Genomic DNA, 24722 nt, shown 5'->3' with positions numbered 1-24722 from the left:
AAAATCCTCCTCTCTTATCCCCATCCCATAAAATACTCTGTTAAAATCCAAAAAATTAACAGTACTCACAGCTCTCACTATATTGCACACTTTCCTCCATATTGTCTGTGCAAAATTACAATTCCAGAAGATGTGCATGGGTGTTTCACTATTCCCACACCTGGATCTTGGGCACACTTCAGATCTTACCAACCCACGCCTGTGTTGGAACTCACGGGTTGGCAGGCAGTCTTTTACTATACACCAGAGTAAATCCCTGTGTTCATTAGATAACACACTATAATTTACATTCATCCAGATTCTTTCCACAATTTTGAATGAAAAATGTTCCACAGGACTGATACCTATTCTCTCTTCCAGGATTTTTAGGATTTTTTTATGGCATTTAAGAACATTTATTTCGACCATCTTAAGTTTAAAATCTCTTAAAATTTTTTCTAAAACAATATAATTTCCTGGAGGTAAAAACCTATAAGGCCTATTTAGAGACATCTCCAACCATTTATAATTTCTAATATAGAAACCTAAATTATATATAGAAAACAACTTTAGCTTAGAGCCTGGTCCTAATAAAGTGCATACACAGTTCGCTACATACTTTGCATATAAAAAGGACCTAATATCCGGAAAACCTTTCCCACCTTTTTTCTTTGATTTATATATCTCCTCTCTCTTTACTCTTTCCATCTTGGATCTCCATAAAAAATTAAAACATACCTTAATAACTCTCTTCATGATATTATTTTGGGGGATAAAAACTGTTGAGACATATAAAAACATTGGGAGTAAAACCTGTCTAATAATTAAAATTTTTCCTTCCAGGGTAAGATCTCTCAACTGCCAGAAAGTAATCTTTTTCTTAACTCTTTCCAGCAGAGACTCCCAATTTCTTACATTACCACCTGACTCTGAGAAATAAATACCTAAAATTTTTACTTCATTCATTCTTGTTAATTTACACTCAGAATCTACAATAAAATCACCAACAGTTAAAATACCAGATTTTTCCATGTTAATTTTAAAACCCGATGCGCCCCCAAACCAATCCACTGTTCTTATGGCTCTGTTCATGCTTCTAGTGTCTTTAACTAAAACCGTCACATCATCCATATATGCCACCACTTTAACTTGTTCATTGCAACTCCCGGGAATAAAAAAACCATTGATTACCTTATCTCTCCTAAAAGCTGCTAAAAGTGGTTCAATTGCACAAATAAAAAGAATAGGGGATAAGGGACACCCCTGTTTAACGCCACAGTTTATTTTTACATTATCAGATAAAAAACCATTAATAGATATTTTGCTAAAACATGATTTGTAAAGAGATTTAATACGTTTGCTAAAAACATCCGGGCATCCCATTTTCTCTAAAACTGCAAATAAAAAATCATGGGCAACTCTATCGTACGCTTTTTCAAAATCCAAAGTAATTAGAGCAAGCTTTTGTTTTCTGTCTAAAACATCCCATAAAACATCCCTGATTAAAATCAATGAGTCGCTGATTCTCCGATTTGGCACTGCACACGTCTGATCCACTTCTATTACTGAGCCGATTACCTTTTTTAATCTATTTGCTAGTAACTTTGCATATACCTTAAAGTCCGTATTTAAAAGGGTTATTGGTCTCCAATTTTTAATCAGTTCTTTATTTCCTTTCTTAAATAATAAAACAATAAGACCCTCCCACCACGACTCTGGGACACTAAAAGATGCTTCTGCTTCTAAAATTACTTCATAAAAATCCTCACCCATGATCTCCCATAAACACTTGTAAAATTCAACAGGTAGTCCATCTGCTCCCGGCGTTTTGTTATTTTGTAGCGTATTAATTGTATTAAAAACTTCCTCTTTAGTAAAATTCCCTATTAAAAAAGATTTATCTTCCGCATTAAAATTTTTTTCCAGTCCTTCTAAAAAATGTTTTTTTAGAGACACATCCGTGTTTTTAACAGAAAATAAATCATCATAAAATTCTTTTGCTTTCATCTTCTTCCCCTCCAAACTTGTTTCTCCTTCCAAAACCTTCATATAATCCTTCTTGTCACATATTTTTTTAAAAAAGAATTTTGTGCATTTTTCATCCTCGTCTAAAACTTTTACTCGGGAATTAAAAATAATTTCTTTACCTTTTTCTTTCAGGCAGTTTTGGATCTTTTCTTTTGTTGTTCGGATCGCCTCCTGCATATCACATCCGTTATTTTCGAGGTGAAAAAAACATTGCAGTTTAGCATTAAGATCATTATAAAAAATACGTTTTGCAGCAGCTTTCTTCTTTCCTTCTTTAATAAAAAATATTTTTACCTCCTTCTTGACAAAATCCCACCAATTAAAAATAGATTTAAAAAACGTTTTTTTTAGCTTCAGTTTTTCATACAGCTTTTTAAAACCTTCCATAACCACCTCGTCTTGTAGTAGGGATACATTAAATTTCCAGTGTGACGGTCTTTTATCCACATCTGATTCTATTTTAAAGCTACATTCTATTATTTTATGATCTGAAAAAGGTGTTGAATGCGTTTTAAAACCTGAGCATGTTAGGGCTTGAGATATAAAAATATAATCTATTCTGGATGAAACACCTCTCCCCACCCAAGTGACTTCATGCTCCTTTTTTTGTCCATCTAATGCCCATGTATCTTTAAGATTAAAAGCTGCTAAAATATTTCTAAGACATTAAGCTGACCCATCTTTTACATTTTTTAAATGACAATTAAAATCCCCACCTAAAACTAATGGATCTACTCCAGGTAAAAACAGCTGCAACAGTTCAAACAAATGTAATCTCAAGGCTTTTTCTGCATTTGCATACACATTAAAACACCTCACTTTCTTCCCATTTTTCTGCACATCAATTCTTAAAATCCTCCCAGGGTATATCTCTTCATAATTTACAATCTCCCAATCTTTAGAGCATAAAAACCCCACACCATCACTTTTTGACTCGTTCCCACCAGAAAAGCATAAGTTACCCTTCCATATACCCTGTAAATATTCATAGCTTATTTTTTTTGTCAAATTACATTCTTGTAGAAAGATAAAATCAATATTTTCATTATTTAAAAAATCATATAAAGCAGTTCTCTTATATAGGTCGTTAAACCCCTGAACATTCAGGGACATTGAGCGGATCATCTTCTAACATTTAGTGCAGGGCTCTTCCCTCCGCCCTCATTCTCTACTGCCGGAGAAGATGGGTCTACCTCCAGATCTGATACATCCGAAGATGACACACTCCCCAGCAGACTTGTTTCTTCTAATGCCTTTACTTTCCCACCACATGGTATTCCTTCATTATCACTTCTATCCACACTTCTTTTTAGAGATTTTTCTGTGCAGTCCATTTGTACCTGCGCGCAAGGTAAGCTCTGCGGCAGGGAATTAGTAGGAGTGGACTCCACTACTTCTGGAATATCACTTTCCCCTCCACAACTACTCCCTTTACTTAGTGGAGAAATTTCTTGCAACATTTGACTCTTCTCTTCTCTCTTCTGATCTTCTTTCTTCTGTTCTTCTATCTTCTTCTTTTCATTCTTATCTTCTTTCTTCTTATCTTCTTTCTTCTGCTCTTCTCTCTTTTTCCTTTCCATCTGTTTCTTTATCTCCATGGCCCTTTTTTCTATGTCCTCTATCCTCTTCTGTTTTTCCTCTTCCTTCTTTCTCTTCCTTTCTTCCAACTTCCTTTCCTCTTCTTCTTGTGATTTTTTAACCCGTTCCTCCTTCTTCTTCTCCTTCATTGCCCGTCCCTCCTCTTCCTCTTTTCTCTTTCTGTCTGTCTCCTCCTTCTCACTCCTTTCTTTCTCCTCTTCCCCTTTTTCCTCTTCAGCAGCAATGCCTGCTTCCACATCGTCTTTAGCTTCTTGTTGCTGTTCTTCAGGCGATGTGTCCATCTCCTCTACATCCTTTTTCTTATTTTTAGGGCACTCATCCATCTGGTGAGGAGTACCCATGCAACTAAAACACTTGTTACATTCTGCATCCAGATGTCCATATTTTTTACACACACGGCAGTAGTGTGGCATCCCTGGGAAGAATAAATAACCGCGGCTATGGTTGATATAAACCTGCGGCGGAGGTCTGGACACGCCCCCCTCCTCATTCGGGTTCTTCCTAAATGATACCACATACACACGTTTCCCGTTCCACACTCCAAACTGTGTTTCCCCGCGTCTCTTAGGGATGATTTTGTCACAATACATTGATAGGTAACTTTCAACCTCAGAGTCTGTAATAAATGGACTAAACAAATGAATCGTCAGTACTTTCATTGAAAACTGAAAAGAGGGGATTACTTTCACCCCCTCCAGCTCTACCTTCTCTTTACTTACTTCATAAAGAGCGTAGGCACTTTCACACTGCGAGGCTTTATTAAGCGTAACATCATAAAGTCCTCGAGAAAAAAAAGATTGAAAGCAAAAAAGATGCTCCTTGTCGATCTTCAAGAGCTTACAAATAACATTGAAAATAAATTGAGAATCTTTCACCTGCCGGTGGTCAGGAGCAACCACGAACCTGATGGTGTCCTTCAGCGGATGCTCCTCCGAGAAATAATCATTCGGGTTGCTTGCTTGATTCTCCTTCCTTCCTCCAGGGTTTCTCCTTGTCTCCATGATTTTCCTCTTCTTTTCCAGATACCAAGGAAAATATCACACACGGATCGCAGCCTCCACGAAGTTCGTCCTCCCTCCAACACACCGTCCTCCGTAAAGAAAAGGCACTGCAGCTTTAGCACCGATTCCCAAAAGCAGCACTGGATATCTCCAAAGGCCAAGAATCGGTTCTGCCACCACAGTAACCTTCAGCCCAATGTCACAACCAACTACAGATCGTGCCAAAAGGCCGAGAAGCGATAACCAGAATTGGTTTCAAACTACGGAGCCACCCAAGGATCCTGAAAAGTCCATTTGTGGAGATGAGCTCCTGGACTCCCGTTAAGAAGACATGTTGTCAACCTCTAGATCCCTTACATGCCTGCACTTTTCGGCTTGCTGCTGCTGCAATCCACGCGTTTTAGATCTGCATAACTCCACCTCTTTAAACACAGCACCTTCACCCCCTGCTGTTCCCACCCGCCTCAACACCGTTGGAAGGGAGGAGAACCAATTAAGGCGGGGGGTGGGGTGGAACGAGCAGCTGTCTACCCTTAGCAGGAGGGCTCCTGATTACATACCTCTCCTGCTGCTGCTGCTGCTGGCTGTCCAGCAGCAGACTGAAGGTGGCTGCTGCTGTGCACAGGTATATAAAGGCTCAGAGCCTATTATGACACGCGCAGCCAGCGTTCCATTGCCACATTCCATCTACTGCAGGCAGGATACCTGGCTGGCTGAATGTCGCTGAGAAGCTCACAGAGACCGCCATAAGCAACAGTTTAACAGAATGCCACAGACTAATCAACCAAACTTTTTGGGTTGGGTTCTCTTTTATAGTCTGCAGGCATTAAATGAAAGAAGTCAGTGTTCCAGCAGAAGGAGACAACGTTTCAGAAAAGGCATTGTAGCAAACCAAAAATGAAATTTTAAGCGCAGCAGAGTAACCAGCGCACATACCTGTTAGCTCAGGTGAGTTTAAAAGGCTGCTGTTGATAACAAGGGCATTTGCTAAATAGATGGTGTGTGTGCAACAATATACTGAAAGGTCAATTATATTGTGCAGCTTATCTCACCACCTGTAGTTATTTAGGTGAAAGCTCCAAAATGCTTGCCTAATATGTCTGTTTATCCAAAAGGAAGTAAAAAGGGAGAGCTAGAAAGATAGCATTGCATCACATTACATGGCAATGCAATGCACAGTTGCTGAAGTTGAACCAAAATGAGCTTGTAATCTGGCTTCTGCAACTTTGAACATGAAAAATCCAATGAGGAGAAGAAAAGCAAAGCCAAAGAGTCCATCCCAAAATCCGACAAACAAGCAAAATGAACAAAAAACATTGAATTCAATTCTTTCTGATTTTAGAAACTGCATTAAAGAAGGGGTGCACCGGTCCTGGAGATACTGCAATACCAGGTCAATGCGTGGAGTGGACAGAGCAAGCTCTTTTTCCATCTCCCTGTTCTAAAAATCCATTTAATATATGGTCCCCAGATAGGGGACGTATCAGATATTAAACTGATAAGAACAGATTTTTTTTTGATTGAAGCTGCATCCAAGGCACTGAAAAATGTGACCAAAGTCACACCAAAACAGCGCACGAGGCGAGGATTCATGTGGACCCTTCCCGGAGGAGAGGGTCCCCAATAAACCATCCCCATCCCTCCGAGCCAGAAGGCCACAGCGAGGGTCAGGGATCTCCGATGCTCTCCCTAGCCGAAGCCGGAGAAGAGCCGTTTTCGTGCTCCCAGCTTCCATCTAGGCTGCCACCCTAGTGGAGCTGGAGCCTGTGTTGGTTTCTCAGCCCAAAGCTGACCGGACCTCCGACCGGGTTTATAAAAATTCCCCTTCCTAGCCCGGAGGCCAGGAATAAGGGGGGTTGCTCAGAAAGTATGATTGGCAAAGGTGCGGCGTGCTACGAAGCCAAGTCTTTCTGGGGTTCCCAGTCCCAGTAAGCTTGGACTCCCACCAGGGCGCCTACTCCTGGGGCACATTGCTCCAAAGCCCTCACACTTACCCAGCCTAGTGACTTCGATCCTGGAGGGCCATGTTTTCCATCAGATAACTCTATGAGCCACCTGGCGTACTAACAAGTGCACCAAACCAGTGTGTAATATGCATCAATTTACTAGGGCAGCCCAAGGACAAAACTGCCTTTTCAAAAGATACTACACTTGATCTTAGCCAAAAGGCCGAGAAGCGATAACCAGAATTGGTTTCAAACTATGGAGCCACCCAAGGATCCTGAAAAGTCCATTTGTGGAGATGAGCTCCTGGACTCCCGTTAAGAAGACATGTTGTCAACCTCTAGATCCCTTACATGCCTGCACTTTTCGGCTTGCTGCTGCTGCAATCCACGCGTTTTAGATCTGCATAACTCCACCTCTTTAAACACAGCACCTTCACCCCCTGCTGTTCCCACCCGCCTCAACACCTTTGGAAGGGAGGAGAACCAATTAAGGCGGGGGGTGGGGTGGAACGAGCAGCTGTCTACCCTTAGCAGGAGGGCTCCTGATTACATACCTCTCCTGCTGCTGCTGCTGCTGGCTGTCCAGCAGCAGACTGAAGGTGGCTGCTGCTGTGCACAGGTATATAAAGGCTCAGAGCCTATTATGACACGCACAGCCAGCGTTCCATTGCCACATTCCATCTACTGCAGGCAGGATACCTGGCTGGCTGAATGTCGCTGAGAAGCTCACAGAGACCGCCATAAGCAACAGTTTAACAGAATGCCACAGACTAATCAACCAAACTTTTTGGGTTGGGTTCTCTTTTATAGTCTGCAGGCATTAAATGAAAGAAGTCAGTGTTCCAGCAAAAGGCGACAACGTTTCAGAAAAGGCATTGTAGCAAACCAAAAAAGAAATTTTAAGCGCAGCAGAGTAACCAGCGCACATACCTGTTAGCTCAGGTGAGTTTAAAAGGCTGCTGTTGATAACAAGGGCATTTGCTAAATAGATGGTGTGTGTGCAACAATATACTGAAAGGTCAATTATATTGTGCAGCTTATCTCACCACCTGTAGTTATTTAGGTGAAAGCTCCAAAATGCTTGCCTAATATGTCTGTTTATCCAAAAGGAAGTAAAAAGGGAGAGCTAGAAAGATAGCATTGCATCACATTACATGGCAATGCAATGCACAGTTGCTGAAGTTGAACCAAAATGAGCTTGTAATCTGGCTTCTGCAACTTTGAACATGAAAAATCCAATGAGGAGAAGAAAAGCAAAGCCAAAGAGTCCATCCCAAAATCCGACAAACAAGCAAAATGAACAAAAAACATTGAATTCAATTCTTTCTGATTTTAGAAACTGCATTAAAGAAGGGGTGCACCGGTCCTGGAGATACTGCAATACCAGGTCAATGCGTGGAGTGGACAGAGCAAGCTCTTTTTCCATCTCCCAGTTCTAAAAATCCATTTAATATATGGTCCCCAGATAGGGGACGTATCAGATATTAAACTGATAAGAACAGATTTTTTGATTGAAGCTGCATCCAAGGCACTGAAAAATGTGACCGAAGTCACACCAAAACAGCGCACGAGGCGAGGATTCATGTGGACCCTTCCCGGAGGAGAGGGTCCCCAATAAACCATCCCCATCCCTCCGAGCCAGAAGGCCACAGCGAGGGTCGGGGATCTCCGATGCTCTCTCTTGCCGAAGCCAGAGAAGAGCCGTTTTCGTGCTCCCAGCGTCCAGCTAGGCTGCCACCCTAGTGGAGCTGGAGCCTGTGTTGGTTTCTCAGCCCAAAGCTGACCGGACCTCCGACCGGGTTTATAAAAATTCCCCTTCCTAGCCCGAAGGCCAGGAATAGGGGGTGTTGCTCAGAAAGTATGATTGGCAAAGGTGCGGCGTGCTACGAAGCCCAAGTCTTTCTGGGGTTCCCAGTCCCAGTAAGCTTGGACTCCCACCAGGGCGCCTACTCCTGGGGCACATTGCTCCAAAGCCCTCACACTTACCCAGCCTAGTGACTTCGATCCTGGAGGGCCATGTTTTCCATCAGATGACTCTATGAGCCACCTGGCGTACTAACAAGTGCACCAAACCAGTGTGTAATGTGCATCAATTTACTAGAGCAGCCCAAGGACAAAACCGCCTTTTCAAAAGATACTACACTTGATCTTAGCCAAAAGGCCGAGAAGCGATAACCAGAATTGGTTTCAAACTACGGAGCCACCCAAGGATCCTGAAAAGTCCATTTGTGGAGATGAGCTCCTGGACTCCCGTTAAGAAGACATGTTGTCAACCTCTAGATCCCTTACATGCCTGCACTTTTCGGCTTGCTGCTGCTGCAATCCACGCGTTTTAGATCTGCATAACTCCACCTCTTTAAACACAGCACCTTCACCCCCTGCTGTTCCCACCCGCCTCAACACCGTTGGAAGGGAGGAGAACCAATTAAGGCGGGGGGTGGGGTGGAACGAGCAGCTGTCTACCCTTAGCAGGAGGGCTCCTGATTACATACCTCTCCTGCTGCTGCTGCTGCTGGCTGTCCAGCAGCAGACTGAAGGTGGCTGCTGCTGTGCACAGGTATATAAAGGCTCAGAGCCTATTATGACACGCGCAGCCAGCGTTCCATTGCCACATTCCATCTACTGCAGGCAGGATACCTGGCTGGCTGAATGCCGCTGAGAAGCTCACAGAGACCGCCATAAGCAACAGTTTAACAGAATGCCACAGACTAATCAACCAAACTTTTTGGGTTGGGTTCTCTTTTATAGTCTGCAGGCATTAAATGAAAGAAGTCAGTGTTCCAGCAGAAGGAGACAACGTTTCAGAAAAGGCATTGTAGCAAACCAAAAAAGAAATTTTAAGCGCAGCAGAGTAACCAGCGCACATACCTGTTAGCTCAGGTGAGTTTAAAAGGCTGCTGTTGATAACAAGGGCATTTGCTAAATAGATGGTGTGTGTGCAACAATATACTGAAAGGTCAATTATATTGTGCAGCTTATCTCACCACCTGTAGTTATTTAGGTGAAAGCTCCAAAATGCTTGCCTAATATGTCTGTTTATCCAAAAGGAAGTAAAAAGGGAGAGCTAGAAAGATAGCATTGCATCACATTACATGGCAATGCAATGCACAGTTGCTGAAGTTGAACCAAAATGAGCTTGTAATCTGGCTTCTGCAACTTTGAACATGAAAAATCCAATGAGGAGAAGAAAAGCAAAGCCAAAGAGTCCATCCCAAAATCCGACAAACAAGCAAAATGAACAAAAAACATTGAATTCAATTCTTTCTGATTTTAGAAACTGCATTAAAGAAGGGGTGCACCGGTCCTGGAGATACTGCAATACCAGGTCAATGCGTGGAGTGGACAGAGCAAGCTCTTTTTCCATCTCCCAGTTCTAAAAATCCATTTAATATATGGTCCCCAGATAGGGGACGTATCAGATATTAAACTGATAAGAACAGATTTTTTGATTGAAGCTGCATCCAAGGCACTGAAAAATGTGACCGAAGTCACACCAAAACAGCGCACGAGGCGAGGATTCATGTGGACCCTTCCCGGAGGAGAGGGTCCCCAATAAACCATCCCCATCCCTCCGAGCCAGAAGGCCACAGCGAGGGTCGGGGATCTCCGATGCTCTCTCTTGCCGAAGCCAGAGAAGAGCCGTTTTCGTGCTCCCAGCGTCCAGCTAGGCTGCCACCCTAGTGGAGCTGGAGCCTGTGTTGGTTTCTCAGCCCAAAGCTGACCGGACCTCCGACCGGGTTTATAAAAATTCCCCTTCCTAGCCCGAAGGCCAGGAATAGGGGGTGTTGCTCAGAAAGTATGATTGGCAAAGGTGCGGCGTGCTACGAAGCCCAAGTCTTTCTGGGGTTCCCAGTCCCAGTAAGCTTGGACTCCCACCAGGGCGCCTACTCCTGGGGCACATTGCTCCAAAGCCCTCACACTTACCCAGCCTAGTGACTTCGATCCTGGAGGGCCATGTTTTCCATCAGATGACTCTATGAGCCACCTGGCGTACTAACAAGTGCACCAAACCAGTGTGTAATGTGCATCAATTTACTAGAGCAGCCCAAGGACAAAACCGCCTTTTCAAAAGATACTACACTTGATCTTAGCCAAAAGGCCGAGAAGCGATAACCAGAATTGGTTTCAAACTACGGAGCCACCCAAGGATCCTGAAAAGTCCATTTGTGGAGATGAGCTCCTGGACTCCCGTTAAGAAGACATGTTGTCAACCTCTAGATCCCTTACATGCCTGCACTTTTCGGCTTGCTGCTGCTGCAATCCACGCGTTTTAGATCTGCATAACTCCACCTCTTTAAACACAGCACCTTCACCCCCTGCTGTTCCCACCCGCCTCAACACCGTTGGAAGGGAGGAGAACCAATTAAGGCGGGGGGTGGGGTGGAACGAGCAGCTGTCTACCCTTAGCAGGAGGGCTCCTGATTACATACCTCTCCTGCTGCTGCTGCTGCTGGCTGTCCAGCAGCAGACTGAAGGTGGCTGCTGCTGTGCACAGGTATATAAAGGCTCAGAGCCTATTATGACACGCGCAGCCAGCGTTCCATTGCCACATTCCATCTACTGCAGGCAGGATACCTGGCTGGCTGAATGCCGCTGAGAAGCTCACAGAGACCGCCATAAGCAACAGTTTAACAGAATGCCACAGACTAATCAACCAAACTTTTTGGGTTGGGTTCTCTTTTATAGTCTGCAGGCATTAAATGAAAGAAGTCAGTGTTCCAGCAGAAGGAGACAACGTTTCAGAAAAGGCATTGTAGCAAACCAAAAAAGAAATTTTAAGCGCAGCAGAGTAACCAGCGCACATACCTGTTAGCTCAGGTGAGTTTAAAAGGCTGCTGTTGATAACAAGGGCATTTGCTAAATAGATGGTGTGTGTGCAACAATATACTGAAAGGTCAATTATATTGTGCAGCTTATCTCACCACCTGTAGTTATTTAGGTGAAAGCTCCAAAATGCTTGCCTAATATGTCTGTTTATCCAAAAGGAAGTAAAAAGGGAGAGCTAGAAAGATAGCATTGCATCACATTACATGGCAATGCAATGCACAGTTGCTGAAGTTGAACCAAAATGAGCTTGTAATCTGGCTTCTGCAACTTTGAACATGAAAAATCCAATGAGGAGAAGAAAAGCAAAGCCAAAGAGTCCATCCCAAAATCCGACAAACAAGCAAAATGAACAAAAAACATTGAATTCAATTCTTTCTGATTTTAGAAACTGCATTAAAGAAGGGGTGCACCGGTCCTGGAGATACTGCAATACCAGGTCAATGCGTGGAGTGGACAGAGCAAGCTCTTTTTCCATCTCCCTGTTCTAAAAATCCATTTAATATATGGTCCCCAGATAGGGGACGTATCAGATATTATACTGATAAGAACAGATACTACACTTGATCTTAGCCAAAAGGCCGAGAAGCGATAACCAGAATTGGTTTCAAACTACGGAGCCACCCAAGGATCCTGAAAAGTCCATTTGTGGAGATGAGCTCCTGGACTCCCGTTAAGAAGACATGTTGTCAACCTCTAGATCCCTTACATGCCTGCACTTTTCGGCTTGCTGCTGCTGCAATCCACGCGTTTTAGATCTGCATAACTCCACCTCTTTAAACACAGCACCTTCACCCCCTGCTGTTCCCACCCGCCTCAACACCGTTGGAAGGGAGGAGAACCAATTAAGGCGGGGGGTGGGGTGGAACGAGCAGCTGTCTACCCTTAGCAGGAGGGCTCCTGATTACATACCTCTCCTGCTGCTGCTGCTGCTGGCTGTCCAGCAGCAGACTGAAGGTGGCTGCTGCTGTGCACAGGTATATAAAGGCTCAGAGCCTATTATGACACGCGCAGCCAGCGTTCCATTGCCACATTCCATCTACTGCAGGCAGGATACCTGGCTGGCTGAATGTCGCTGAGAAGCTCACAGAGACCGCCATAAGCAACAGTTTAACAGAATGCCACAGACTAATCAACCAAACTTTTTGGGTTGGGTTCTCTTTTATAGTCTGCAGGCATTAAATGAAAGAAGTCAGTGTTCCAGCAGAAGGAGACAACGTTTCAGAAAAGGCATTGTAGCAAACCAAAAAAGAAATTTTAAGCGCAGCAGAGTAACCAGCGCACATACCTGTTAGCTCAGGTGAGTTTAAAAGGCTGCTGTTGATAACAAGGGCATTTGCTAAATAGATGGTGTGTGTGCAACAATATACTGAAAGGTCAATTATATTGTGCAGCTTATCTCACCACCTGTAGTTATTTAGGTGAAAGCTCCAAAATGCTTGCCTAATATGTCTGTTTATCCAAAAGGAAGTAAAAAGGGAGAGCTAGAAAGATAGCATTGCATCACATTACATGGCAATGCAATGCACAGTTGCTGAAGTTGAACCAAAATGAGCTTGTAATCTGGCTTCTGCAACTTTGAACATGAAAAATCCAATGAGGAGAAGAAAAGCAAAGCCAAAGAGTCCATCCCAAAATCCGACAAACAAGCAAAATGAACAAAAAACATTGAATTCAATTCTTTCTGATTTTAGAAACTGCATTAAAGAAGGGGTGCACCGGTCCTGGAGATACTGCAATACCAGGTCAATGCGTGGAGTGGACAGAGCAAGCTCTTTTTCCATCTCCCTGTTCTAAAAATCCATTTAATATATGGTCCCCAGATAGGGGACGTATCAGATATTAAACTGATAAGAACAGATACTACACTTGATCTTAGCCAAAAGGCCGAGAAGCGATAACCAGAATTGGTTTCAAACTACGGAGCCACCCAAGGATCCTGAAAAGTCCATTTGTGGAGATGAGCTCCTGGACTCCCGTTAAGAAGACATGTTGTCAACCTCTAGATCCCTTACATGCCTGCACTTTTCGGCTTGCTGCTGCTGCAATCCACGCGTTTTAGATCTGCATAACTCCACCTCTTTAAACACAGCACCTTCACCCCCTGCTGTTCCCACCCGCCTCAACACCGTTGGAAGGGAGGAGAACCAATTAAGGCGGGGGGTGGGGTGGAACGAGCAGCTGTCTACCCTTAGCAGGAGGGCTCCTGATTACATACCTCTCCTGCTGCTGCTGCTGCTGGCTGTCCAGCAGCAGACTGAAGGTGGCTGCTGCTGTGCACAGGTATATAAAGGCTCAGAGCCTATTATGACACGCGCAGCCAGCGTTCCATTGCCACATTCCATCTACTGCAGGCAGGATACCTGGCTGGCTGAATGTCGCTGAGAAGCTCACAGAGACCGCCATAAGCAACAGTTTAACAGAATGCCACAGACTAATCAACCAAACTTTTTGGGTTGGGTTCTCTTTTATAGTCTGCAGGCATTAAATGAAAGAAGTCAGTGTTCCAGCAGAAGGAGACAACGTTTCAGAAAAGGCATTGTAGCAAACCAAAAAATAAATTTTAAGCGCAGCAGAGTAACCAGCGCACATACCTGTTAGCTCAGGTGAGTTTAAAAGGCTGCTGTTGATAACAAGGGCATTTGCTAAATAGATGGTGTGTGTGCAACAATATACTGAAAGGTCAATTATATTGTGCAGCTTATCTCACCACCTGTAGTTATTTAGGTGAAAGCTCCAAAATGCTTGCCTAATATGTCTGTTTATCCAAAAGGAAGTAAAAAGGGAGAGCTAGAAAGATAGCATTGCATCACATTACATGGCAATGCAATGCACAGTTGCTGAAGTTGAACCAAAATGAGCTTGTAATCTGGCTTCTGCAACTTTGAACATGAAAAATCCAATGAGGAGAAGAAAAGCAAAGCCAAAGAGTCCATCCCAAAATCCGACAAACAAGCAAAATGAACAAAAAACATTGAATTCAATTCTTTCTGATTTTAGAAACTGCATTAAAGAAGGGGTGCACCGGTCCTGGAGATACTGCAATACCAGGTCAATGCGTGGAGTGGACAGAGCAAGCTCTTTTTCCATCTCCCTGTTCTAAAAATCCATTTAATATATGGTCCCCAGATAGGGGACGTATCAGATATTAAACTGATAAGAACAGATACTACACTTGATCTTAGCCAAAAGGCCGAGAAGCGATAACCAGAATTGGTTTCAAACTACGGAGCCACCCAAGGATCCTGAAAAGTCCATTTGTGGAGATGAGCTCCTGGACTCCCGTTAAGAAGACATGTTGTCAACCTCTAGATCCCTTACATGCCTGCACTTTTCGGCTTGCTGCTGCTGCAATCCACGCGTTTTAGATCTGCATAACTCCACCTCTTTAAACACAGCACCTTCACCCCCTGCTGTTCCCACCCGCCTCAACACCGTTGGAAGGGAGGAGAACCAATTAAGGCGGGGGGTGGGGTGGAACGAGCAGCTGTCTACCCTTAGCAGGAGGGCTCCTGATTACATACCTCTCCTGCTGCTGCTGCTGCTGGCTGTCCAGCAGCAGACTGAAGGTGGCTGCTGCTGTGCACAGGTATATAAAGGCTCAGAGCCTATTATGACACGCGCAGCCAGCGTTCCATTGCCACATTCCATCTACTGCAGGCAGGATGCCTGGCTGGCTGAATGTCGCTGAGAAGCTCACAGAGACCGCCATAAGCAACAGTTTAACAGAATGCCACAGACTAATCAACCAAACTTTTTGGGTTGGGTTCTCTTTTATAGTCTGCAGGCATTAAATGAAAGAAGTCAGTGTTCCAGCAGAAGGAGACAACGTTTCAGAAAAGGCATTGTAGCAAACCAAAAAAGAAATTTTAAGCGCAGCAGAGTAACCAGCGCACATACCTGTTAGCTCAGGTGAGTTTAAAAGGCTGCTGTTGATAACAAGGGCATTTGCTAAATAGATGGTGTGTGTGCAACAATATACTGAAAGGTCAATTATATTGTGCAGCTTATCTCACCACCTGTAGTTATTTAGGTGAAAGCTCCAAAATGCTTGCCTAATATGTCTGTTTATCCAAAAGGAAGTAAAAAGGGAGAGCTAGAAAGATAGCATTGCATCACATTACATGGCAATGCAATGCACAGTTGCTGAAGTTGAACCAAAATGAGCTTGTAATCTGGCTTCTGCAACTTTGAACATGAAAAATCCAATGAGGAGAAGAAAAGCAAAGCCAAAGAGTCCATCCCAAAATCCGACAAACAAGCAAAATGAACAAAAAACATTGAATTCAATTCTTTCTGATTTTAGAAACTGCATTAAAGAAGGGGTGCACCGGTTTAGGAGATACTGCAATACCAGGTCAATGCGTGGAGTGGACAGAGCAAGCTCTTTTTCCATCTCCCTGTTCTAAAAATCCATTTAATATATGGTCCCCAGATAGGGGACGTATCAGATATTAAACTGATAAGAACAGATACTACACTTGATCTTAGCCAAAAGGCCGAGAAGCGATAACCAGAATTGGTTTCAAACTACGGAGCCACCCAAGGATCCTGAAAAGTCCATTTGTGGAGATGAGCTCCTGGACTCCCGTTAAGAAGACATGTTGTCAACCTCTAGATCCCTTACATGCCTGCACTTTTCGGCTTGCTGCTGCTGCAATCCACGCGTTTTAGATCTGCATAACTCCACCTCTTTAAACACAGCACCTTCACCCCCTGCTGTTCCCACCCGCCTCAACACCGTTGGAAGGGAGGAGAACCAATTAAGGCGGGGGGTGGGGTGGAACGAGCAGCTGTCTACCCTTAGCAGGAGGGCTCCTGATAACATACCTCTCCTGCTGCTGCTGCTGCTGGCTGTCCAGCAGCAGACTGAAGGTGGCTGCTGCTGTGCACAGGTATATAAAGGCTCAGAGCCTATTATGACACGCGCAGCCAGCGTTCCATTGCCACATTCCATCTACTGCAGGCAGGATACCTGGCTGGCTGAATGTCGCTGAGAAGCTCACAGAGACCGCCATAAGCAACAGTTTAACAGAATGCCACAGACTAATCAACCAAACTTTTTGGGTTGGGTTCTCTTTTATAGTCTGCAGGCATTAAATGAAAGAAGTCAGTGTTCCAGCAGAAGGAGACAACGTTTCAGAAAAGGCATTGTAGCAAACCAAAAAAGAAATTTTAAGCGCAGCAGAGTAACCAGCGCACATACCTGTTAGCTCAGGTGAGTTTAAAAGGCTGCTGTTGATAACAAGGGCATTTGCTAAATAGATGGTGTGTGTGCAACAATATACTGAAAGGTCAATTATATTGTGCAGCTTATCTCACCACCTGTAGTTATTTAGGTGAAAGCTCCAAAATGCTTGCCTAATATGTCTGTTTATCCAAAAGGAAGTAAAAAGGGAGAGCTAGAAAGATAGCATTGCATCACATTACATGGCAATGCAATGCACAGTTGCTGAAGTTGAACCAAAATGAGCTTGTAATCTGGCTTCTGCAACTTTGAACATGAAAAATCCAATGAGGAGAAGAAAAGCAAAGCCAAAGAGTCCATCCCAAAATCCGACAAACAAGCAAAATGAACAAAAAACATTGAATTCAATTCTTTCTGATTTTAGAAACTGCATTAAAGAAGGGGTGCACCGGTTCTGGAGATACTGCAATACCAGGTCAATGCGTGGAGTGGACAGAGCAAGCTCTTTTTCCATCTCCCTGTTCTAAAAATCCATTTAATATATGGTCCCCAGATAGGGGACGTATCAGATATTAAACTGATAAGAACAGATACTACACTTGATCTTAGCCAAAAGGCCGAGAAGCGATAACCAGAATTGGTTTCAAACTACGGAGCCACCCAAGGATCCTGAAAAGTCCATTTGTGGAGATGAGCTCCTGGACTCCCGTTAAGAAGACATGTTGTCAACCTCTAGATCCCTTACATGCCTGCACTTTTCGGCTTGCTGCTGCTGCAATCCACGCGTTTTAGATCTGCATAACTCCACCTCTTTAAACACAGCACCTTCACCCCCTGCTGTTCCCACCCGCCTCAACACCGTTGGAAGGGAGGAGAACCAATTAAGGCGGGGGGTGGGGTGGAACGAGCAGCTGTCTACCCTTAGCAGGAGGGCTCCTGATAACATACCTCTCCTGCTGCTGCTGCTGCTGGCTGTCCAGCAGCAGACTGAAGGTGGCTGCTGCTGTGCACAGGTATATAAAGGCTCAGAGCCTATTATGACACGCGCAGCCAGCGTTCCATTGCCACATTCCATCTACTGCAGGCAGGATACCTGGCTGGCTGAATGTCGCTGAGAAGCTCACAGAGACCGCCATAAGCAACAGTTTAACAGAATGCCACAGACTAATCAACCAAACTTTTTGGGTTGGGTTCTCTTTTATAGTCTGCAGGCATTAAATGAAAGAAGTCAGTGTTCCAGCAGAAGGAGACAACGTTTCAGAAAAGGCATTGTAGCAAACCAAAAAAGAAATTTTAAGCGCAGCAGAGTAACCAGCGCACATACCTGTTAGCTCAGGTGAGTTTAAAAGGCTGCTGTTGATAACAAGGGCATTTGCTAAATAGATGGTGTGTGTGCAACAATATACTGAAAGGTCAATTATATTGTGCAGCTTATCTCACCACCTGTAGTTATTTAGGTGAAAGCTCCAAAATGCTTGCCTAATATGTCTGTTTATCCAAAAGGAAGTAAAAAGGGAGAGCTAGAAAGATAGCATTGCATCACATTACATGGCAATGCAATGCACAGTTGCTGAAGTTGAACCAAAATGAGCTTGTAATCTGGCTTCTGCAACTTTGAACATGAAAAATCCAATGAGGAGAAGAAAAGCAAAGCCAAAGAGTCCATCCCAAAATCCGACAAACAAGCAAAATGAACAAAAAACATTGAATTCAATTCTTTCTGATTTTAGAAACTGCATTAAAGAAGGGGTGCACCGGTCCTGGAGATACTGCAATACCAGGTCAATGCGTGGAGTGGACAGAGCAAGCTCTTTTTCCATCTCCCTGTTCTAAAAATCCATTTAATATATGGTCCCCAGATAGGGGACGTATCAGATATTAAACTGATAAGAACAGATACTACACTTGATCTTAGCCAAAAGGCCGAGAAGCGATAACCAGAATTGGTTTCAAACTACGGAGCCACCCAAGGATCCTGAAAAGTCCATTTGTGGAGATGAGCTCCTGGACTCCCGTTAAGAAGACATGTTGTCAACCTCTAGATCCCTTACATGCCTGCACTTTTCGGCTTGCTGCTGCTGCAATCCACGCGTTTTAGATCTGCATAACTCCACCTCTTTAAACACAGCACCTTCACCCCCTGCTGTTCCCACCCGCCTCAACACCGTTGGAAGGGAGGAGAACCAATTAAGGCGGGGGGTGGGGTGGAACGAGCAGCTGTCTACCCTTAGCAGGAGGGCTCCTGATTACATACCTCTCCTGCTGCTGCTGCTGCTGGCTGTCCAGCAGCAGACTGAAGGTGGCTGCTGCTGTGCAAAGGTATATAAAGGCTCAGAGCCTATTATGACACGCGCAGCCAGCGTTCCATTGCCACATTCCATCTACTGCAGGCAGGATACCTGGCTGGCTGAATGTCGCTGAGAAGCTCACAGAGACCGCCATAAGCAACAGTTTAACAGAATGCCACAGACTAATCAACCAAACTTTTTGGGTTGGGTTCTCTTTTATAGTCTGCAGGCATTAAATGAAAGAAGTCAGTGTTCCAGCAGAAGGAGACAACGTTTCAGAAAAGGCATTGTAGCAAACCAAAAAAGAAATTTTAAGCGCAGCAGAGTAACCAGCGCACATACCTGTTAGCTCAGGTGAGTTTAAAAGGCTGCTGTTGATAACAAGGGCATTTGCTAAATAGATGGTGTGTGTGCAACAATATACTGAAAGGTCAATTATATTGTGCAGCTTATCTCACCACCTGTAGTTATTTAGGTGAAAGCTCCAAAATGCTTGCCTAATATGTCTGTTTATCCAAAAGGAAGTAAAAAGGGAGAGCTAGAAAGATAGCATTGCATCACATTACATGGCAATGCAATGCACAGTTGCTGAAGTTGAACCAAAATGAGCTTGTAATCTGGCTTCTGCAACTTTGAACATGAAAAATCCAATGAGGAGAAGAAAAGCAAAGCCAAAGAGTCCATCCCAAAATCCGACAAACAAGCAAAATGAACAAAAAACATTGAATTCAATTCTTTCTGATTTTAGAAACTGCATTAAAGAAGGGATGCACCGGTCCTGGAGATACTGCAATACCAGGTCAATGCGTGGAGTGGACAGAGCAAGCTCTTTTTCCATCTCCCTGTTCTAAAAATCCATTTAATATATGGTCCCCAGATAGGGGACGTATCAGATATTAAACTGATAAGAACAGATACTACACTTGATCTTAGCCAAAAGGCCGAGAAGCGATAACCAGAATTGGTTTCAAACTACGGAGCCACCCAAGGATCCTGAAAAGTCCATTTGTGGAGATGAGCTCCTGGACTCCCGTTAAGAAGACATGTTGTCAACCTCTAGATCCCTTACATGCCTGCACTTTTCGGCTTGCTGCTGCTGCAATCCACGCGTTTTAGATCTGCATAACTCCACCTCTTTAAACACAGCACCTTCACCCCCTGCTGTTCCCACCCGCCTCAACACCGTTGGAAGGGAGGAGAACCAATTAAGGCGGGGGGTGGGGTGGAACGAGCAGCTGTCTACCCTTAGCAGGAGGGCTCCTGATTACATACCTCTCCTGCTGCTGCTGCTGCTGGCTGTCCAGCAGCAGACTGAAGGTGGCTGCTGCTGTGCACAGGTATATAAAGGCTCAGAGCCTAATATGACACGCGCAGCCAGCGTTCCATTGCCACATTCCATCTACTGCAGGCAGGATACCTGGCTGGCTGAATGTCGCTGAGAAGCTCACAGAGACCGCCATAAGCAACAGTTTAACAGAATGCCACAGACTAATCAACCAAACTTTTTGGGTTGGGTTCTCTTTTATAGTCTGCAGGCATTAAATGAAAGAAGTCAGTGTTCCAGCAGAAGGAGACAACGTTTCAGAAAAGGCATTGTAGCAAACCAAAAAAGAAATTTTAAGCGCAGCAGAGTAACCAGCGCACATACCTGTTAGCTCAGGTGAGTTTAAAAGGCTGCTGTTGATAACAAGGGCATTTGCTAAATAGATGGTGTGTGTGCAACAATATACTGAAAGGTCAATTATATTGTGCAGCTTATCTCACCACCTGTAGTTATTTAGGTGAAAGCTCCAAAATGCTTGCCTAATATGTCTGTTTATCCAAAAGGAAGTAAAAAGGGAGAGCTAGAAAGATAGCATTGCATCACATTACATGGCAATGCAATGCACAGTTGCTGAAGTTGAACCAAAATGAGCTTGTAATCTGGCTTCTGCAACTTTGAACATGAAAAATCCAATGAGGAGAAGAAAAGCAAAGCCAAAGAGTCCATCCCAAAATCCGACAAACAAGCAAAATGAACAAAAAACATTGAATTCAATTCTTTCTGATTTTAGAAACTGCATTAAAGAAGGGGTGCACCGGTCCTGGAGATACTGCAATACCAGGTCAATGCGTGGAGTGGACAGAGCAAGCTCTTTTTCCATCTCCCTGTTCTAAAAATCCATTTAATATATGGTCCCCAGATAGGGGACGTATCAGATATTAAACTGATAAGAACAGATACTACACTTGATCTTAGCCAAAAGGCCGAGAAGCGATAACCAGAATTGGTTTCAAACTACGGAGCCACCCAAGGATCCTGAAAAGTCCATTTGTGGAGATGAGCTCCTGGACTCCCGTTAAGAAGACATGTTGTCAACCTCTAGATCCCTTACATGCCTGCACTTTTCGGCTTGCTGCTGCTGCAATCCACGCGTTTTAGATCTGCATAACTCCACCTCTTTAAACACAGCACCTTCACCCCCTGCTGTTCCCACCCGCCTCAACACCGTTGGAAGGGAGGAGAACCAATTAAGGCGGGGGGTGGGGTGGAACGAGCAGCTGTCTACCCTTAGCAGGAGGGCTCCTGATTACATACCTCTCCTGCTGCTGCTGCTGCTGGCTGTCCAGCAGCAGACTGAAGGTGGCTGCTGCTGTGCACAGGTATATAAAGGCTCAGAGCCTATTATGACACGCGCAGCCAGCGTTCCATTGCCACATTCCATCTACTGCAGGCAGGATACCTGGCTGGCTGAATGTCGCTGAGAAGCTCACAGAGACCGCCATAAGCAACAGTTTAACAGAATGCCACAGACTAATCAACCAAACTTTTTGGGTTGGGTTCTCTTTTATAGTCTGCAGGCATTAAATGAAAGAAGTCAGTGTTCCAGCAGAAGGAGACAACGTTTCAGAAAAGGCATTGTAGCAAACCAAAAAAGAAATTTTAAGCGCAGCAGAGTAACCAGCGCACATACCTGTTAGCTCAGGTGAGTTTAAAAGGCTGCTGTTGATAACAAGGGCATTTGCTAAATAGATGGTGTGTGTGCAACAATATACTGAAAGGTCAATTATATTGTGCAGCTTATCTCACCACCTGTAGTTATTTAGGTGAAAGCTCCAAAATGCTTGCCTAATATGTCTGTTTATCCAAAAGGAAGTAAAAAGGGAGAGCTAGAAAGATAGCATTGCATCACATTACATGGCAATGCAATGCACAGTTGCTGAAGTTGAACCAAAATGAGCTTGTAATCTGGCTTCTGCAACTTTGAACATGAAAAATCCAATGAGGAGAAGAAAAGCAAAGCCAAAGAGTCCATCCCAAAATCCGACAAACAAGCAAAATGAACAAAAAACATTGAATTCAATTCTTTCTGATTTTAGAAACTGCATTAAAGAAGGGGTGCACCGGTCCTGGAGATACTGCAATACCAGGTCAATGCGTGGAGTGGACAGAGCAAGCTCTTTTTCCATCTCCCTGTTCTAAAAATCCATTTAATATATGGTCCCCAGATAGGGGACGTATCAGATATTAAACTGATAAGAACAGATACTACACTTGATCTTAGCCAAAAGGCCGAGAAGCGATAACCAGAATTGGTTTCAAACTACGGAGCCACCCAAGGATCCTGAAAAGTCCATTTGTGGAGATGAGCTCCTGGACTCCCGTTAAGAAGACATGTTGTCAACCTCTAGATCCCTTACATGCCTGCACTTTTCGGCTTGCTGCTGCTGCAATCCACGCGTTTTAGATCTGCATAACTCCACCTCTTTAAACACAGCACCTTCACCCCCTGCTGTTCCCACCCGCCTCAACACCGTTGGAAGGGAGGAGAACCAATTAAGGCGGGGGGTGGGGTGGAACGAGCAGCTGTCTACCCTTAGCAGGAGGGTTCCTGATTACATACCTCTCCTGCTGCTGCTGGCTGTCCAGCAGCAGACTGAAGGTGGCTGCTGCTGTGCACAGGTATATAAAGGCTCAGAGCCTAATATGACACGCGCAGCCAGCGTTCCATTGCCACATTCCATCTACTGCAGGCAGGATACCTGGCTGGCTGAATGTCGCTGAGAAGCTCACAGAGACCGCCATAAGCAACAGTTTAACAGAATGCCACAGACTAATCAACCAAACTTTTTGGGTTGGGTTCTCTTTTATAGTCTGCAGGCATTAAATGAAAGAAGTCAGTGTTCCAGCAGAAGGAGACAACGTTTCAGAAAAGGCATTGTAGCAAACCAAAAAAGAAATTTTAAGCGCAGCAGAGTAACCAGCGCACATACCTGTTAGCTCAGGTGAGTTTAAAAGGCTGCTGTTGATAACAAGGGCATTTGCTAAATAGATGGTGTGTGTGCAACAATATACTGAAAGGTCAATTATATTGTGCAGCTTATCTCACCACCTGTAGTTATTTAGGTGAAAGCTCCAAAATGCTTGCCTAATATGTCTGTTTATCCAAAAGGAAGTAAAAAGGGAGAGCTAGAAAGATAGCATTGCATCACATTACATGGCAATGCAATGCACAGTTGCTGAAGTTGAACCAAAATGAGCTTGTAATCTGGCTTCTGCAACTTTGAACATGAAAAATCCAATGAGGAGAAGAAAAGCAAAGCCAAAGAGTCCATCCCAAAATCCGACAAACAAGCAAAATGAACAAAAAACATTGAATTCAATTCTTTCTGATTTTAGAAACTGCATTAAAGAAGGGGTGCACCGGTCCTGGAGATACTGCAATACCAGGTCAATGCGTGGAGTGGACAGAGCAAGCTCTTTTTCCATCTCCCTGTTCTAAAAATCCATTTAATATATGGTCCCCAGATAGGGGACGTATCAGATATTAAACTGATAAGAACAGATACTACACTTGATCTTAGCCAAAAGGCCGAGAAGCGATAACCAGAATTGGTTTCAAACTACGGAGCCACCCAAGGATCCTGAAAAGTCCATTTGTGGAGATGAGCTCCTGGACTCCCGTTAAGAAGACATGTTGTCAACCTCTAGATCCCTTACATGCCTGCACTTTTCGGCTTGCTGCTGCTGCAATCCACGCGTTTTAGATCTGCATAACTCCACCTCTTTAAACACAGCACCTTCACCCCCTGCTGTTCCCACCCGCCTCAACACCGTTGGAAGGGAGGAGAACCAATTAAGGCGGGGGGTGGGGTGGAACGAGCAGCTGTCTACCCTTAGCAGGAGGGCTCCTGATTACATACCTCTCCTGCTGCTGCTGCTGCTGCTGGCTGTCCAGCAGCAGACTGAAGGTGGCTGCTGCTGTGCACAGGTATATAAAGGCTCAGAGCCTATTATGACACGCGCAGCCAGCGTTCCATTGCCACATTCCATCTACTGCAGGCAGGATACCTGGCTGGCTGAATGTCGCTGAGAAGCTCACAGAGACCGCCATAAGCAACAGTTTAACAGAATGCCACAGACTAATCAACCAAACTTTTTGGGTTGGGTTCTCTTTTATAGTCTGCAGGCATTAAATGAAAGAAGTCAGTGTTCCAGCAGAAGGAGACAACGTTTCAGAAAAGGCATTGTAGCAAACCAAAAAAGAAATTTTAAGCGCAGCAGAGTAACCAGCGCACATACCTGTTAGCTCAGGTGAGTTTTAAAGGCTGCTGTTGATAACAAGGGCATTTGCTAAATAGATGGTGTGTGTGCAACAATATACTGAAAGGTCAATTATATTGTGCAGCTTATCTCACCACCTGTAGTTATTTAGGTGAAAGCTCCAAAATGCTTGCCTAATATGTCTGTTTATCCAAAAGGAAGTAAAAAGGGAGAGCTAGAAAGATAGCATTGCATCACATTACATGGCAATGCAATGCACAGTTGCTGAAGTTGAACCAAAATGAGCTTGTAATCTGGCTTCTGCAACTTTGAACATGAAAAATC

The 24722-nt window shown here is 44.1% G+C and overlaps 13 non-coding genes and 3 pseudogenes across 13 annotated transcripts; all 16 read right to left on the bottom strand.

Moving 5' to 3' along the window:
- Positions 1-5963: 5963 nt before the first annotated feature.
- LOC141221548 (U2 spliceosomal RNA) lies at positions 5964-6148 on the bottom strand. The gene has a single exon (XR_012289575.1). It is a non-coding gene; the product is annotated as a U2 spliceosomal RNA (small nuclear RNA).
- A 524-nt stretch (positions 6149-6672) lies between these two features.
- Positions 6673-6788, bottom strand: LOC141221618 (U2 spliceosomal RNA; annotated as a pseudogene).
- A 1115-nt stretch (positions 6789-7903) lies between these two features.
- Positions 7904-8085, bottom strand: LOC141221543 (U2 spliceosomal RNA). Its single transcript, XR_012289572.1, has one exon. It is a non-coding gene; the product is annotated as a U2 spliceosomal RNA (small nuclear RNA).
- A 525-nt stretch (positions 8086-8610) lies between these two features.
- LOC141221631 (U2 spliceosomal RNA) lies at positions 8611-8726 on the bottom strand (annotated as a pseudogene).
- A 1115-nt stretch (positions 8727-9841) lies between these two features.
- On the bottom strand, positions 9842-10023 carry LOC141221541 (U2 spliceosomal RNA). Its single transcript, XR_012289570.1, has one exon. It is a non-coding gene; the product is annotated as a U2 spliceosomal RNA (small nuclear RNA).
- A 525-nt stretch (positions 10024-10548) lies between these two features.
- Positions 10549-10664, bottom strand: LOC141221630 (U2 spliceosomal RNA; annotated as a pseudogene).
- A 1115-nt stretch (positions 10665-11779) lies between these two features.
- LOC141221467 (U2 spliceosomal RNA) lies at positions 11780-11970 on the bottom strand. The gene has a single exon (XR_012289498.1). It is a non-coding gene; the product is annotated as a U2 spliceosomal RNA (small nuclear RNA).
- A 1115-nt stretch (positions 11971-13085) lies between these two features.
- Positions 13086-13276, bottom strand: LOC141221254 (U2 spliceosomal RNA). The gene has a single exon (XR_012289294.1). It is a non-coding gene; the product is annotated as a U2 spliceosomal RNA (small nuclear RNA).
- A 1115-nt stretch (positions 13277-14391) lies between these two features.
- On the bottom strand, positions 14392-14582 carry LOC141221253 (U2 spliceosomal RNA). Its single transcript, XR_012289293.1, has one exon. It is a non-coding gene; the product is annotated as a U2 spliceosomal RNA (small nuclear RNA).
- A 1115-nt stretch (positions 14583-15697) lies between these two features.
- LOC141221533 (U2 spliceosomal RNA) lies at positions 15698-15888 on the bottom strand. The gene has a single exon (XR_012289562.1). It is a non-coding gene; the product is annotated as a U2 spliceosomal RNA (small nuclear RNA).
- Positions 15889-17003: 1115 nt separating this feature from the next.
- Positions 17004-17194, bottom strand: LOC141221496 (U2 spliceosomal RNA). Its single transcript, XR_012289527.1, has one exon. It is a non-coding gene; the product is annotated as a U2 spliceosomal RNA (small nuclear RNA).
- Positions 17195-18309: 1115 nt separating this feature from the next.
- On the bottom strand, positions 18310-18500 carry LOC141221251 (U2 spliceosomal RNA). Its single transcript, XR_012289291.1, has one exon. It is a non-coding gene; the product is annotated as a U2 spliceosomal RNA (small nuclear RNA).
- Positions 18501-19615: 1115 nt separating this feature from the next.
- LOC141221461 (U2 spliceosomal RNA) lies at positions 19616-19806 on the bottom strand. The gene has a single exon (XR_012289492.1). It is a non-coding gene; the product is annotated as a U2 spliceosomal RNA (small nuclear RNA).
- A 1115-nt stretch (positions 19807-20921) lies between these two features.
- Positions 20922-21112, bottom strand: LOC141221250 (U2 spliceosomal RNA). Its single transcript, XR_012289290.1, has one exon. It is a non-coding gene; the product is annotated as a U2 spliceosomal RNA (small nuclear RNA).
- Positions 21113-22227: 1115 nt separating this feature from the next.
- LOC141221249 (U2 spliceosomal RNA) lies at positions 22228-22418 on the bottom strand. The gene has a single exon (XR_012289289.1). It is a non-coding gene; the product is annotated as a U2 spliceosomal RNA (small nuclear RNA).
- Positions 22419-23527: 1109 nt separating this feature from the next.
- LOC141221248 (U2 spliceosomal RNA) lies at positions 23528-23718 on the bottom strand. Its single transcript, XR_012289288.1, has one exon. It is a non-coding gene; the product is annotated as a U2 spliceosomal RNA (small nuclear RNA).
- Between the last annotated feature and the right edge of the window lie 1004 nt (positions 23719-24722).

Source organism: Phyllobates terribilis, unplaced genomic scaffold, assembly GCF_046119375.1.
Source record: "Phyllobates terribilis strain yellow unplaced genomic scaffold, ASM4611937v1 Scaffold_325__1_contigs__length_2139453, whole genome shotgun sequence".
In the NCBI taxonomy this organism is placed as follows: Eukaryota; Metazoa; Chordata; class Amphibia; order Anura; family Dendrobatidae; genus Phyllobates; species Phyllobates terribilis.
Note: the sequence above shows the minus strand (reverse complement) of the source record. Positions and strands in the feature narration are given on the sequence as shown.